Genomic DNA, 13,499 nt, shown 5'->3' with positions numbered 1-13,499 from the left:
GATAAAGAAAAGCTATAAACAAATGTATAGCTAACACTGTATTTAATGGTGAAAGACTGAATTTTTCCCCCTAAGTTCAGAAAATAGGCAAAGATGTCACTCTCATCACTAAGCATTATACTAGTTCTGGACAGTGAATCAGATAAGACAAAAAAAAACATCTAATTAGAAATGAAGGAGTAAAACTGTCTTATGGATAGAAGCAATGACACACATAATCACCAACTGGGAAATATACCTACATATACAGTTGACCTTTGAAACACAGGGGTTGGGGGACTGATACTCTACACAGTCGAAAATCTGTGTATAACTCTTGACTCTCCAAAAACTTAACTACTAATAGCTTACTGTTGAACAGAAGTCTTACTGAGAACATAAATAGCTGATTAACACATTTTTGGTATGTTATATGTATTGTACACTGTGTTCTTACAATAGAGTAAGCTAGAAAAAATATTATTAAAATAATTTCTCTACAGTACTTTACTCTGCAGTACCCTAAATGTATTTATCCAAAAAAATCCATGTATAAATGGACTCATACAGTTCAAACCTATGTTGTTCAAGGGTCAGCTGTATGGGGACAGTAGATTTTTGGCAGTGGTAGAGAGGAAACTCAATGGAGAAAGAAGAGTCTTATCAATAAGTGGTGGTAGGAAAATAGACATCCATATGTTTAAAAAAATGAGTTTGATCCATACTTTGCACTGTATACAAAAATTTATCATAGACCCAAATAAAGAAATTAGAAAATGTTTAGAAGATGTAAGAGAAAATATTTGTGACTTCTGGTTAGGTAAATATTTCTTATATACAAAGTCATCTATAAAAGTAAAAACTGATAAATTGGGCTTCATCAAAATGAAAAAATTATTTTCTTCAAAAACACTCATAAGAGAATAAAAGGACCAGTCATAGGCCATGAGAAATTGTTTACAAATCATCCATCTGAGAAAGGACTTGTATCAGGAATATATGATGACTCTCAAAACTCAGTACTTATGAACACAGGCAACCCAATAAAAATGGGCCAAAGATGTGAACAAACACTTCATCAAAAAACATGTACAGATAGCAAATAAGAATATGAAAAGATGGTCAACATCACCACTCGTTAAAAAATGCAAATGGTTAAAAAAAACCACTATGAGAGACCACTACCCAAGTATCAGACCGAATAAAATGAAAAACACTCACTATACAAAGTGCTGGTGAAGTTGTAGGGGACCTGGATCCTTCAAATACTCCTCCTGGGGATATAAAATGGTGCAATTACTTTAGAAAATATGTATTCAGGTTCTTAAAAAGCTATATACCTACCATACGCTCTAGCCTTTCCATTTCTATGTGCCCATGAGAAAAGAAAACATAGATCTCTTCAAGACCTGTCCTTGAGCATCCATAGCAGGTTTACTTGTAATAGCAAAAAGTTAGAAACAATCCAAATGCCCACTAACATGTAAATGGATTAACCAACAACTCGGATGAGTCTCAAAGTAGTCTGAGTGAAAGAAGACATAGAAGTGTACATACTGTGTGATTCTATTTATATGAAACTAGAAAATGCAAACTATAGTGACAAAGCAGATCAGACTTAAAGTTCCTCTTTTATAAAATGACTATAATAATTCTATGTTTCTCATAAGGATATTTGGTAAAAATTTAATGATATAGGTAAGCATTTAAAATGTCATAGTGTTGGGGAGTGTGGGGGGCTCGGTTGGCTAAGTGTCTGACTTAGGTTCAGGTCATGAGCTCATGAGTTCAAGCCCTGATCAGGCTCTGTGGTGACAGCTCAGAGCCTGGAACTTGCTTTCAGATTCTGTCTCCCTCTCTGCCCCTCCCCCACTCATTCTCTCTTTTTCTCTCTCTCTCATAAATAAACATTAAAAAACATTTTTTAAATAAAATGTCATAGTGTTGGGGTGCCTGGGTGGCTCAGTCAGTTAAGCATCTGACTCTTGGTCTCGGCTCAGGTCATGATCTCATGAGTTTGTGAGATCAAGCCCCATGTTGGGCTCTGGGCTGAGAGCATGAAGCTTGCTTACGATTCTCTCTCTCTCTCTCTCTCTCTCTCTATGCTACTCCCCTGTTTCCCCCCCCCTCTCAAAATAAATAAAATTAATTAATTAATTAAAATTTTTAAAAAATGTCATAGAATTGGTTGCAGGGTGATGTCAGCAAATGGCAGCATAGGAATTTCTAGCACTTATCCCCCACTCAAAAACATCATTCACAAAAATACCTTCACAAGAGCCAGGGATTCTAGGTGAGGGATACAGCAATTGGGTGAAGCACAGAAACAAGAAAAGATTCACACTCACCTGATCCTTCACCTACCCCAGACCTAAGCAACCCAGTGTGGACTATGGGGAAGTAGAGTGCAGTGAGCACCTGACTTCACCACAGACCTCAGAGCTGGCCTACCTCAGCACCAGAAAACTTCCTGCAGCCCTCAGAGGCTCCCTGCAGACTTGCAAATCCAGCCCCCAGCTCACCCCAGTGCTACTGGCTCTAGAGGCCCCAGGTAGATCTCTAATGCTTCAGGCAGCTTACTTGGGTCCAAGATCCCAGTGGGCCCTCATGAACCTCGTCTGCTCATCTACCCTGGATTATGTTGGCTTCCACAGCTCCAGGCAGCTCCTGTGGCCCCAGAATCCTGACAGGCTCCTTCAACCTTAAGCAGCTCCCATGTCACCAAACTTCCAGGGTGATCCCATGAATTTAGCCTCCCAGCTTATCCAAGCAGCAGCTTCTCCTGAGGTTGGAGCACCACCCTTGGTACCAGGTTCCCTGTCAGCCTGGCCAACCCAGGCTCCAGGCCTTGTCTTCAGGAAGTTCACATTCTAGTGGGACCTTGCCTCTCTTGTTTTTTTCACAGCTGTATTTCCAGCACTCACCAGAGTGTTTCACACATAGGCCCTCAACAACTGTTTGTACCATAAATAAATTATATCAGTGAATAGGCCAACAAGTCAATCATATATTGTACACTACAAGTGTCATAAAGAATACAAGCAGGAGCATGTAACAAAAAGAGAGAGAGAGAGAAGAGGAGACCTATTTAAATATCATTCTGGGGAGCCTGGGTGGCTCAGCTGGTTAAGCGTCCGACTCGACTTCAGCTCAAGTCATGATCTCATGATTTGGTTCATGTGTTTAAGCCTTGTGTGGGATTCTCTCTCTTGGGATTCTCTTGGGATTCTCTCTCTGTATCTCTCTCTCCATCTCTCCCCTGCTGTCTCTCTCCTTCTCTCTCTCTCTCTCAAAATAAATAAACTTAAAAATAAATAAATAGATAAATAAATAAATAATAAAAATTATCATTTTGTCTTTGGATGCTTAAGAAGCAGTACTAGGCTTCATAACTTCCTATGCAGGATGCGTATACTCCATGCAGACTCTAGCTACCTATATTGTCATCCTACCAGATACTAAAACTGAGATAATTGAGAATGAGGGTGAAAGATGAGTGTTAAATTTTAAGTTTACTTATGAATTTTGTGGAAATTAATGGACTATGTAGGCATATAATGAGAATATTGGAAGTACGAAAATGGATTAAATATGCAAAATATACAAATATATGAAATATTTAATCTGATTTAGTACAGTTATTTAAATGAAAAATTTCCCAAAGGCATAAAACTGAACTCACTGAGTATAATTAAAAAACAAAACAAAAATATTACACTGATGGTTTGGGGATGGGGCTGGGGGTCTGGGTGAAATAGGTGATGGTGATTAAGGAGTGCACTTGTGATTAGCACTAGGTGTTACATGGTAGTGTTGAATCATGCTACTGCATACCTGAAACTAATATAACACTCTATGTTAACTAACTAGAATTAACATAAAATTTTTAAAAATAATAAAAAAAATTAAACTGTTTTAAGGAACCAATGGCTTTAAATGACACTGGACTGGATGGACTTAACAGATATATTCAGAAAATTTCATTCTAAAGCAGAATACACATTCTCCTCAAGTGCACCTGGAACATTATCCAGAATAGATCACATATGGGGACACAAATCAGCTCTCAACACGGAGAAAAATATCAAGATCATACCGTGCATATTTTCAGAGCATGACACTATGAAACTCGAAATCAACCACAAGAAAAAATTTGGAAAGACATTAAATATTTGGAGAATAAAGAACATCCTACTAAAATAACGAATGGGTTAACCAAGAAGTTAAAGAGGAAATTAAAAAGTACATGGAAGCCAATGAAAGTGATAACACCACAACCCAAAGCCTCTGGGATACAGCAAAGGTGGTCATAAGAGGAAAGTATATAGCAATCCAGGCCTTCCTAAAGAAGGAAGAAAGGTCTCAGATACACAACCTAATGTTACACCTAAGAGAGCTGGAAAAAGAACAGCAAATAAAACCCCAAAACAGAAGAAGGCAGGAAATAATAAATATTAAAGCAGAAATCAATGCTATAAAAAAAAAAGCAACATTTGAACAGATCAATGAAACCAGGAACTGGTTCTTTGAAAGATTAACAAAATTGATAACCCCCTAGCCAGTCCGATCAAAAAGAAAAAGAAAAGGACCCAAATAAATAAAATCAAGAATGAAAGAGGAGAGATCACAACCAACACTGCAGAAATACAAGCAATAATAAGACATTATGAGCAATTAGAGGGAAAAAAAAGGACAATCTGGAAAAAATGGACATATTTTTAGAAACATATAAACTACCAAAACCAAAACAGGAAGAAATAGAAAATTTGAACAGACCCATACCGGTAAAGAAATTGAACTAGTAATCAAAAACCTCCCAAAAATATAAGAGTCTAGGGCCAGATGGTTTTCCAGGGGAATTCTACCAAACATTAAAGAGGAGTTAATACCTCTTCTTTTGAAGCTGTTCCAAAAAAATAGAAATGGAAGGAAAACTTCCAAACTCATTCTATGAGACCGACATTACTTTGATTCCAAAACTCTACAAAGACCCCACTAAAAAGGAGAACTACAGACCAATTTCCCTGATGAACATGGATACAAAAATTCTCAACAAGATAATACCCAACCGGATCCAGCAATACGTTAAAAGAATTATTCACCACGATCAAATGGGATTTATACCCGGGATGCAAGGCTGGTTTAATATCTGTAAATCAATCAATGTGATACATCACATTAATAAAAGGACCAGAACCACATGATCCTCGCAACAGATGCAGAGAAAGCATTTGACAAAATACTTTTTTTTTTCTTGGTGAAAAAAAAAACTCAAGAAAGTAGGGATATAAAAATCATAAGATCATAAAAGATCATAAAAGCCATATATGAAAGACCCACTGGTAATATCATCCTCAACGGGGAAAAACTGAGAGCTTTCCCCCTAAGGTCAGGAACATGACAGGGATGTCCACTCTCTCCAAGTTATTCAACATAATATTGGAAGTCCTAGCCTCGGCAATCAGACAACACAAAGGAATAAAAGACATCCAAATTGGGAAGGAGGAAGTCAAACTTTCACTCCTCACATACAACATGATACTCTATATGGAAAACCCAAAATATTCCACCAAAAAAAAAAAACTGCTAGAACTGACCCAGGAATTCAGCAACTTAGCAGGATATAATATCAATGCACAGAAATTGATTGCATTTCTATACACCAACAGTGAAGCAACAGAAAGAAAAATCCAGGAATCGATCCCAGTTACAATTGCACCAAAAACCATAAAATACCTAGGAATAAACCTAACAGAATTGAGAAATCTATACACTGAAAACTATAGACTGCTTATGAAAGAAATTGAAGAAGACACAAAAAAATGGAAAAAGATTCCATGTTTATGGATTGGAAGAAGACATATTGTTAAAATGTTGATACTAATCAAAGCAATGCACATATTTAATACAATCCCTATAGAGATAACACCAGCATTCTTCACAGAGTTAGAACAAAGAATCCTAAAATTTGTATGGAACTAGAAAGACCCCAAATAGCCAAAGCAAACCTGAAAAAGAAAACCAAAGCTGGAGGCATCACAATCTCAGACTTCAAGATGTATTATAAAGCTGTAATCATCAAGAATAGAAAACCCTGAAATGGACCCACAAATGTATGGCCAAGTAATCTTTGACAAAGCAGGAAAGAATATCCAATGGAATAAAGACTGTCTCTTTAACAAATGGTGTTGGGAAAACTGGACAGCGATGTACAGAAGAATGAACCTGGAGCACTTTCTTACACCATACACAAAAATAAACTCAAAATGTATGAAAGACCTAAATGTAAGACAGGAAGCCATTAAAATCCTCGAGGAGAAAGCAGGCCTCTGATCTTGGCTGCGGCAACTTCTTACTCAACACGTCTCTGGAGGCAAGGGAACAAAAGCAAAAAATGAACTACTGGGACATCATTAAAAAAAAAAAAAGTTTATGCACAGCAAAGGAAACAATCAGCAAAACTAAAAGGCAACTGACAGAATGGGAGAAGATATTTGCAAACGACATATGAGATAAAGGGTTAATATCCAAAATCTATAAAGAACTTACCAAACTCAACACCCAAAAAACAAATAATCCAGTGAAGAAATGGGCAAAAGACATGAATAGACACTTCTCCAAAGAAGACATCCAGATGTCCAGCCAACACATGAAAAGATGCTCAATGTCACTCATCATCAGGGAAACACAAATCAAAACTACAATGAGATACCACCTCACACCTGTCAGAATGGCTAACATTAACAACTCAGGCAACAACAGATGTTGGTGAGGATGTGAAGAAAGGGAAACTCTTATGCACTGTTGGTGGGAATGAAAAATGGTGCAGCCAGTCTGGAAAACAGTATGGAGGTTCCTCAAAAAATTAAAAATAGAACTACCTATGACCCAGTAATTGCACTACTAGGTATTTACCCAAATGATGCAGGTGTGTTGTTTCAAAAGGACACATGCACCCCAATGTTTATAGCAGCACTGTCGACGATAACCAAAGTATGGAAAGAACCCAAATGTCCATCAACTGATGAATGGATAAAGAAGATATGGTATATATATACAATGGAGTATCACTAGGCAATCAAAAAGAAGGAAATCTTGCCATTTGCAACTACGTGGATGGAACTAGAGAGTATTATGCTAAGCAAAATTAGAGAAAGACAAATATCATATGACTTCACTCTATGTGGAATTTAAGATACAAAACAGATGAACATTAGAGAAGGGAAGCAAAATTAATATAAAGACAAGAATAGGACAACATATAAGAGACTCTTAAATATAGAGAACAAACTAAGGATTGCTGGAAGGGTTGTGGGCGGGAGGATGGGCAAAATGGGCAAGGGGCATTGAAGAAGATACTTGTTGGGATGAGCACTGGGTGTTATACATAGGGGATGAATCACTGAAATCATTATTGCACTATATGCTAACTAACTTGGATGTAAATAAAACACACACACACACACACGTAAAACATACTGGTGATGGGGGCATACTGGTGATACAGGTGGCTCAGTCGGTTAAGTACCTGGCTCTTGATTTCGGGTCAGATCATAATCTCACGGTTCATGGGACTGAGCCCTGTGTTAGGCTGTGTGCTGTCAGCTTGAGATTCTCTCTCTCCCTCTCTCTCTCTGCCCCTCCCCCACTAGTTTTCTCTCTCTCTCTCTCTCTCTCTCTCTCAAAAATAAACATTTATTTTTTTTATTTAAAAAAAAATTTTTTAATGTTTATTTATTTTTGAGACAGAGACAGAGCATGAACAGGGGAGGGGCAGAGAGAGAGGGAGACACAGAATCTGAAATGGGCTCCAGGCTCTGAGCTGTCAGCACAGAGCCCGACGCTGGGCTCAAACTCACGGACCGTGAGATCATGACCTGAGCCGAAGTCGGACGCTTAACTGACTGAGCCACCCAGGCGACCCAAAAATAAACATTTAAAAAAAGAGAGAGAGAGATAGCAGTAATGCTTAATAAGTTCTATATTTCTTTTGTTTCCCCTTAGAGTACCAAAGTTAATTAGAAAATATACTACATTCCAAGTGCTATGCTGAATTTTTATATGCATTTTTTGCATTTTATCCTCACAAAAGTCCTTTGTCTACATTTCACAGAAAAGTAAACAGGGATAGGATGGTTAAGTACCTTTTCCAGATATAAACAGCCAGCCAAGGTCAGACCGTGAACTCCACCTGAATATAATAGCCTGATGAAAGCCTAATGCTTTTAAGTATTGCACAATGCTGTTTCCTGATCTACTAAAATTAATTTACACTGGGTGTTAAAATGTATTTACTTGAAAAGAAAATTTTTCTTTATATAAAGTTCTTAGACTGCTTGTTCTATACGCATAAACGTTTTTTTTTTGACAATGTGACATTTAAGACTTGTAGTTACATAATATTCAGGCATAGAATACCTTCTATAACTTCATAAAATTACATAGTGACTCAATCCTACTGACTTGCATTTCTATTCATTTAAGTACCTGTTCTGTAATTATGAAAAAGGTGACAAGAGATAGACTAGACCTGGAAGCATACTGATAGATGAGGGCATGAGGGAGTACCCTGGAGTGCTGCTTACATAGCTAAATACACATGAAAAAGTTAAATTGGTTATATATCCTTAATATTCTGTGCACCATATTGTATATAAGTTGTGCCTTAATTTAAACAGACACAGATGGGGTGCCTGAGTGGCTTAGTCAGTTAAGCGCCAGACTTTGGCTTAGGTCCTGATCTCACCATTTGTGAGTTTGAGCCCCGCATCAGGCTCTGCTGTCAACACAGAGCCTGCTTAGGATCTTCTGTCCCCCTCTCTCTCTGCCCCTCCCCAGTTCACATGTGCTTGTGTCCACTCTCTCTCTCTCTTTCAAAAATAAATAAATATTTAAAAAATTTAAAAAATAAACAGTTTCAGAAAAGAAGGAGAGGGGAGGGGAGGGGAGGGGAAGGGAGGAGAGGAGAAGAAAGGAAAGGAAAGGAAAGGAAAGGAAAGGAAAGGAAAGGAAAGGAAAGGAAAGGAGAAATTGTTGTGATATGACAAGGAGGCACAGGAGGGGAGGTTTGGGTAGAAAATCAGGTGTTGAGTTTGAGGCAAATTACAGGTGGAGGTATCAAGTGACAATCGATTACATGAATCTGGGATTCAGTCTAGAATGGAAATAAAAATTTGGGAATCATCACAGAACAGATGATACTTAAAGTCATGACGCAAAGTCCATCAACTGATGAATGGATAAAGAAAATGTATTATACACACACATACACACACACACACACACAATGGAATACCATTCAGCAGTCAAAAGAATGAAATATTGCTGTTTGCAGCACCATGGATGGAACTAGAGGGTATTATATAAAGCAAAATAAGTCAGAAAAGACAGATACCCTATGATTTCACTTCATATGTGGAATTTGAGAAACTCAACAGATGAACATAGGGGGAGGGAAGGAAAAATAAAATAAAAACAGAGACGGAGGCAAACCATAACAGACTCTTAAATACAGAGAACAAACAGGTTTGACAGATGGAGCTGGGTGGGGGGATGGGCTCAATGGGTGATGGGCATTAAGGAGGACACTTGTTGGAATGAGCACTGGGTGTTGCATGAAGAGATGAATCACTGAGTTCTACTCCTGAAGCCAAGACAACACCACTTTAAGTAAGTTGAATTTAAATTAAAAAAAGAAAATATGTGTTTCAAAAACTAGAAAATATTTATATTTCAAATTAAAACTAATAGAATTAAAAAAATAAAGTCATGATGCAACATTAGATTCCTAGGAAGTGAGTGAAGTAATATGCGAAATCCCAGAATATGCTGAAGCTTGTGAAAATAAGATGTAAAGGTCCACGAAAAGTGTCAAAAACAGAATAATTAGAAAGGATTAAAGAACATAATACAGAGTATAGTGTAAATGAATGCCACAAAGACAGATTACTAATTCCTATTTTATTTTTATTTCTTTTATCAAGGGATGAATCTTTAAACTCTATAGCTCAGTATGCAATTATCTGAAGGAAAGAAAAGAACAATTTAATCTGTGAGGAGAGAGTAACAAATCATCTAATGCTTGGGGGATATTGAAAAGTTTTTCCAAGTAATCATAGTACCACTATAAGTTAGCCTTGAAAAACGCTGAAGAAGAACAATATAAGGTGACTGACATGACAAGTGCAAGGGACAGACAAAAAAAAACTTGAAAGCTTGAGACTAACCTGCTGGAAATTCTTATTATTTAAATTTTTTTTCTTTTATATTTTAGCATCTTGAACCATGGTTTCACATATAAAGAAGAGTAATAAACAAACTTGCCTCTAAAAAATGTTTTACAAAACTCAATGTTTCTCTTTTTGATAGTTTATGCATATAAATCAAGATTGATCTCATTTTATAAAACTATGTGTGTGTGCTTACTGTTCATCTAAATGTTCAGTAGAATTTCATTAAATTCTTATTAAAGCATGGGGACTCTTTGCAAATACTATTATGGATATTTGGAAATGGTTGAAAATGCTAATTAGAGGGAAAATATCAAAGTCTAGTTCTCTCTACTTGTTTAGCACAAGATTCTGACCTTGACTGGGTGCTACTAATCAATGTTTCCAGTAACTTCTGTGCAATCAGGCAATTAGGCTGTGCATTGGGTCAGAAATAACCAATCTCTGAGAAATTTATGAATATAATTTTATTTCTTAGTTAAACCAAGTGAACTTAGTTAAACCAAAATAAAACAATTTCAGTTGAAATGTTTGGGAAGTCCCAAAACTCCAGTGAGGGTAACCTAGATTTACTCTCTTAAGATAAGATTGGAATGTAATTATAATTTATTAAATTGCAACTTAATAAGGAAAGACTATATAATTAAACAGGGTAGGTCACTGTAAGGCAGTGGCCCTTAATTAGTCATTCCCGCAACCAGGAGCATCAACTTCACCCGGAAATTGTGAACTGTATTTTGTGAGACTGTCGCAGATATTTCAAGAAGGAGGTATTGCCAAAGAAATCCTTAATGCATTTCCTGTTCTATGCAAAAGAACACTACCTTTATCAAAAATAAAGGAAAGAGTAGTTGACATCTCCACCTCTTTGGTAAACATGGAACATCACTTCTATTTCTGTGAAGAGGAAGGAATAAGAGCCAACTTCCCTTTGAGACATAATAAATACAAGGAAGAAACTTATTTAAAGGAATCATGAAAGTTTAGTTGATTCTGAAGTTCTTCCACTCTCTTTAATACCATGTTTATTATTTAAAATTGTAAGTTGATATATTGGTTGTTTGGTGCATGTACAATTGGAGGAAAAAGTAAAAGTATCTAAATGTTTCGTGTAAAGAAACATACTACAGTATATTTGATGGAATAAGAACATTGAAAGTAAAAAGCAACCATAGGCATTGATATATATCAAGTTATAGTTATAATGTAGTACCTACTGGGTATCCAGCACCATTGTTATATGTCTGGCAAGCAAGTGCTAGTCTTTCATTCAAATATATATATATATATATATATATATATATATATATATAAATTATATTTATATTGAGGATTTACCATTTCACATGTGCTGATTAGTTGCATTGGGAAATCCTGACATCATGGAAAGTATAGATCTCCTTCATCGCCTTAAAATAATGCAGGTAGATTTTATATTATTTTCTAAATATAAAGATCTCCATTACTGTAGGTCATTTGATTCAACTTTTTTGTTGGCAACTTGGAGTTATGAGTCAAGGTGCTGACTTGCCAAATTCAGGTTGAACTACAGCTTGCAAGGATAAAGAATAAGCTGAAAGTCAAGAAGAAAGTGAGCAATGAGGTGAAGCCAACTCACTCTACAACAAAGAAAGAAAGAGGAAGGGAAGGGAATGGAGAAAAAAGAAAGAAAGGAAGGAAGGGAAAGGAAGGGGAAAAAAGAAGGAAGGAAGGGAAAGGAAAGAAGAAAATAACAGAAAGCAAAAAGACTTCGATTCTGGTATACTCTTGGGTCACTGAATCAGGGTAAGCAGGAGGTAGCTGAGAAACTAAATTAATTTAAATCTTCTTCGGTGGAATACTGAAGCTGTTAACCCATTCTTCCTACTATGAAGCCATGTGGAGAAATGAGAAGCTAAGAATCTCTAGAGAATCATGACCTGCACCTGTTCCCATTGTCTGAACTCACACATCATACAATTACTTAACTCTCTGAGCTGCAGTTTTTCTAAGTGTCAATAATTTTTTTGCCCAATTACCTCAGTCTTGTGATATCACAACATAACATTTCTGAACATTTCATGACAGTAAAAAAAAACGTTATACAAACATTGGGTATCATTATCATTCTGCTCAGACTACATGAGGAGCATTATTTTCTAATGCATAATTCTGAATACGAGCCTTCAGTAAAAGATGACTTAGAGTAAAAGTCCCTGAAAATGATGACTTATAAACTCTTGAAACAACAAGATAAAAAATTGAGGTTCTGAGGATATGATACTATCCTTAAATATCATTAAACCCCATTCCCTGGGCTATTAATTTTTAGTGTGCTAACTTATCAAATCCAATTCACCATATACACTGCTACCAAACCATACTTCCTAGAGCATACTTATGGTTTTAACTTCTGCTTAAAAATCTTCCAACAGATGCTCTTTCCTATAAATTAGAGCATTTGGTTGAAAGGTTATGACCTTCTAAATTGGCTATAAACTCTATTCCCAACCATGTTCATTTCCCATAGTAGGATAATGTAACTATTTGCAAGTCCCTAGAAGATTCCATGGTAATAATAAGTAGAGTTTCCTCTTGCTGTAGTATCCCAAGGCTATTCCCGCTCATCTATGATAGGAAGGATGTGATGTTTGATTTTCCTCTTTAAGGCACCAATATCACCAATATATGGAACATAACTTGCATTTACTGCATACCTGCTAAATCCAATATATGTACCTGATAGTCTATAAATTTCAATTCTTATTCATTAGAGTGTATGATTTCAAAATATTTACTTTTATGCATATCCCTAATTAACTGCATAGATGTATTAGTATTCTTTCATTGAAAAATAAGAAAACTCAATCCAAAATGACATAAACTGTACAGGGCATTTTCTCAATTGCATGACTAAAAATAAAAACCAAATGTGGGCACACTGCTGGAGCCAAAGTTTTCAATGTCCTTAAGTCACCAGATTCATTTCTCTGCAGTCCTCTCAATTCTGTTCCCCTCCCTGTTTTAGCTTTATCTGCAGGTTATGTTGCAATCCTATTAAAAATCAATCTGTAGTTTTAAACATGGAACTAAAAGCAAGATACTTGTCTCCTCAGTGAATGGCTTTTTACACAGCAACAGGGAATGAATAAAGAAGTGAGATTTAATTGTCACCTCCCAGTTTCCTTAAGCCAAATTTCAAGGAATAAGAATGTCTGTAACTCAAGGAGGGGTAATGAAATGCAGCTTCTTACCACTGCAGGCAGGGCACAGGACTGATGGCAGACAACCATGTAGGTTGGTGAGTGAGAA

This window comes from Prionailurus bengalensis, chromosome B2, assembly GCF_016509475.1.
Source record: "Prionailurus bengalensis isolate Pbe53 chromosome B2, Fcat_Pben_1.1_paternal_pri, whole genome shotgun sequence".
In the NCBI taxonomy this organism is placed as follows: Eukaryota; Metazoa; Chordata; class Mammalia; order Carnivora; family Felidae; genus Prionailurus; species Prionailurus bengalensis.
This window is presented reverse-complemented; position numbering follows the sequence as displayed.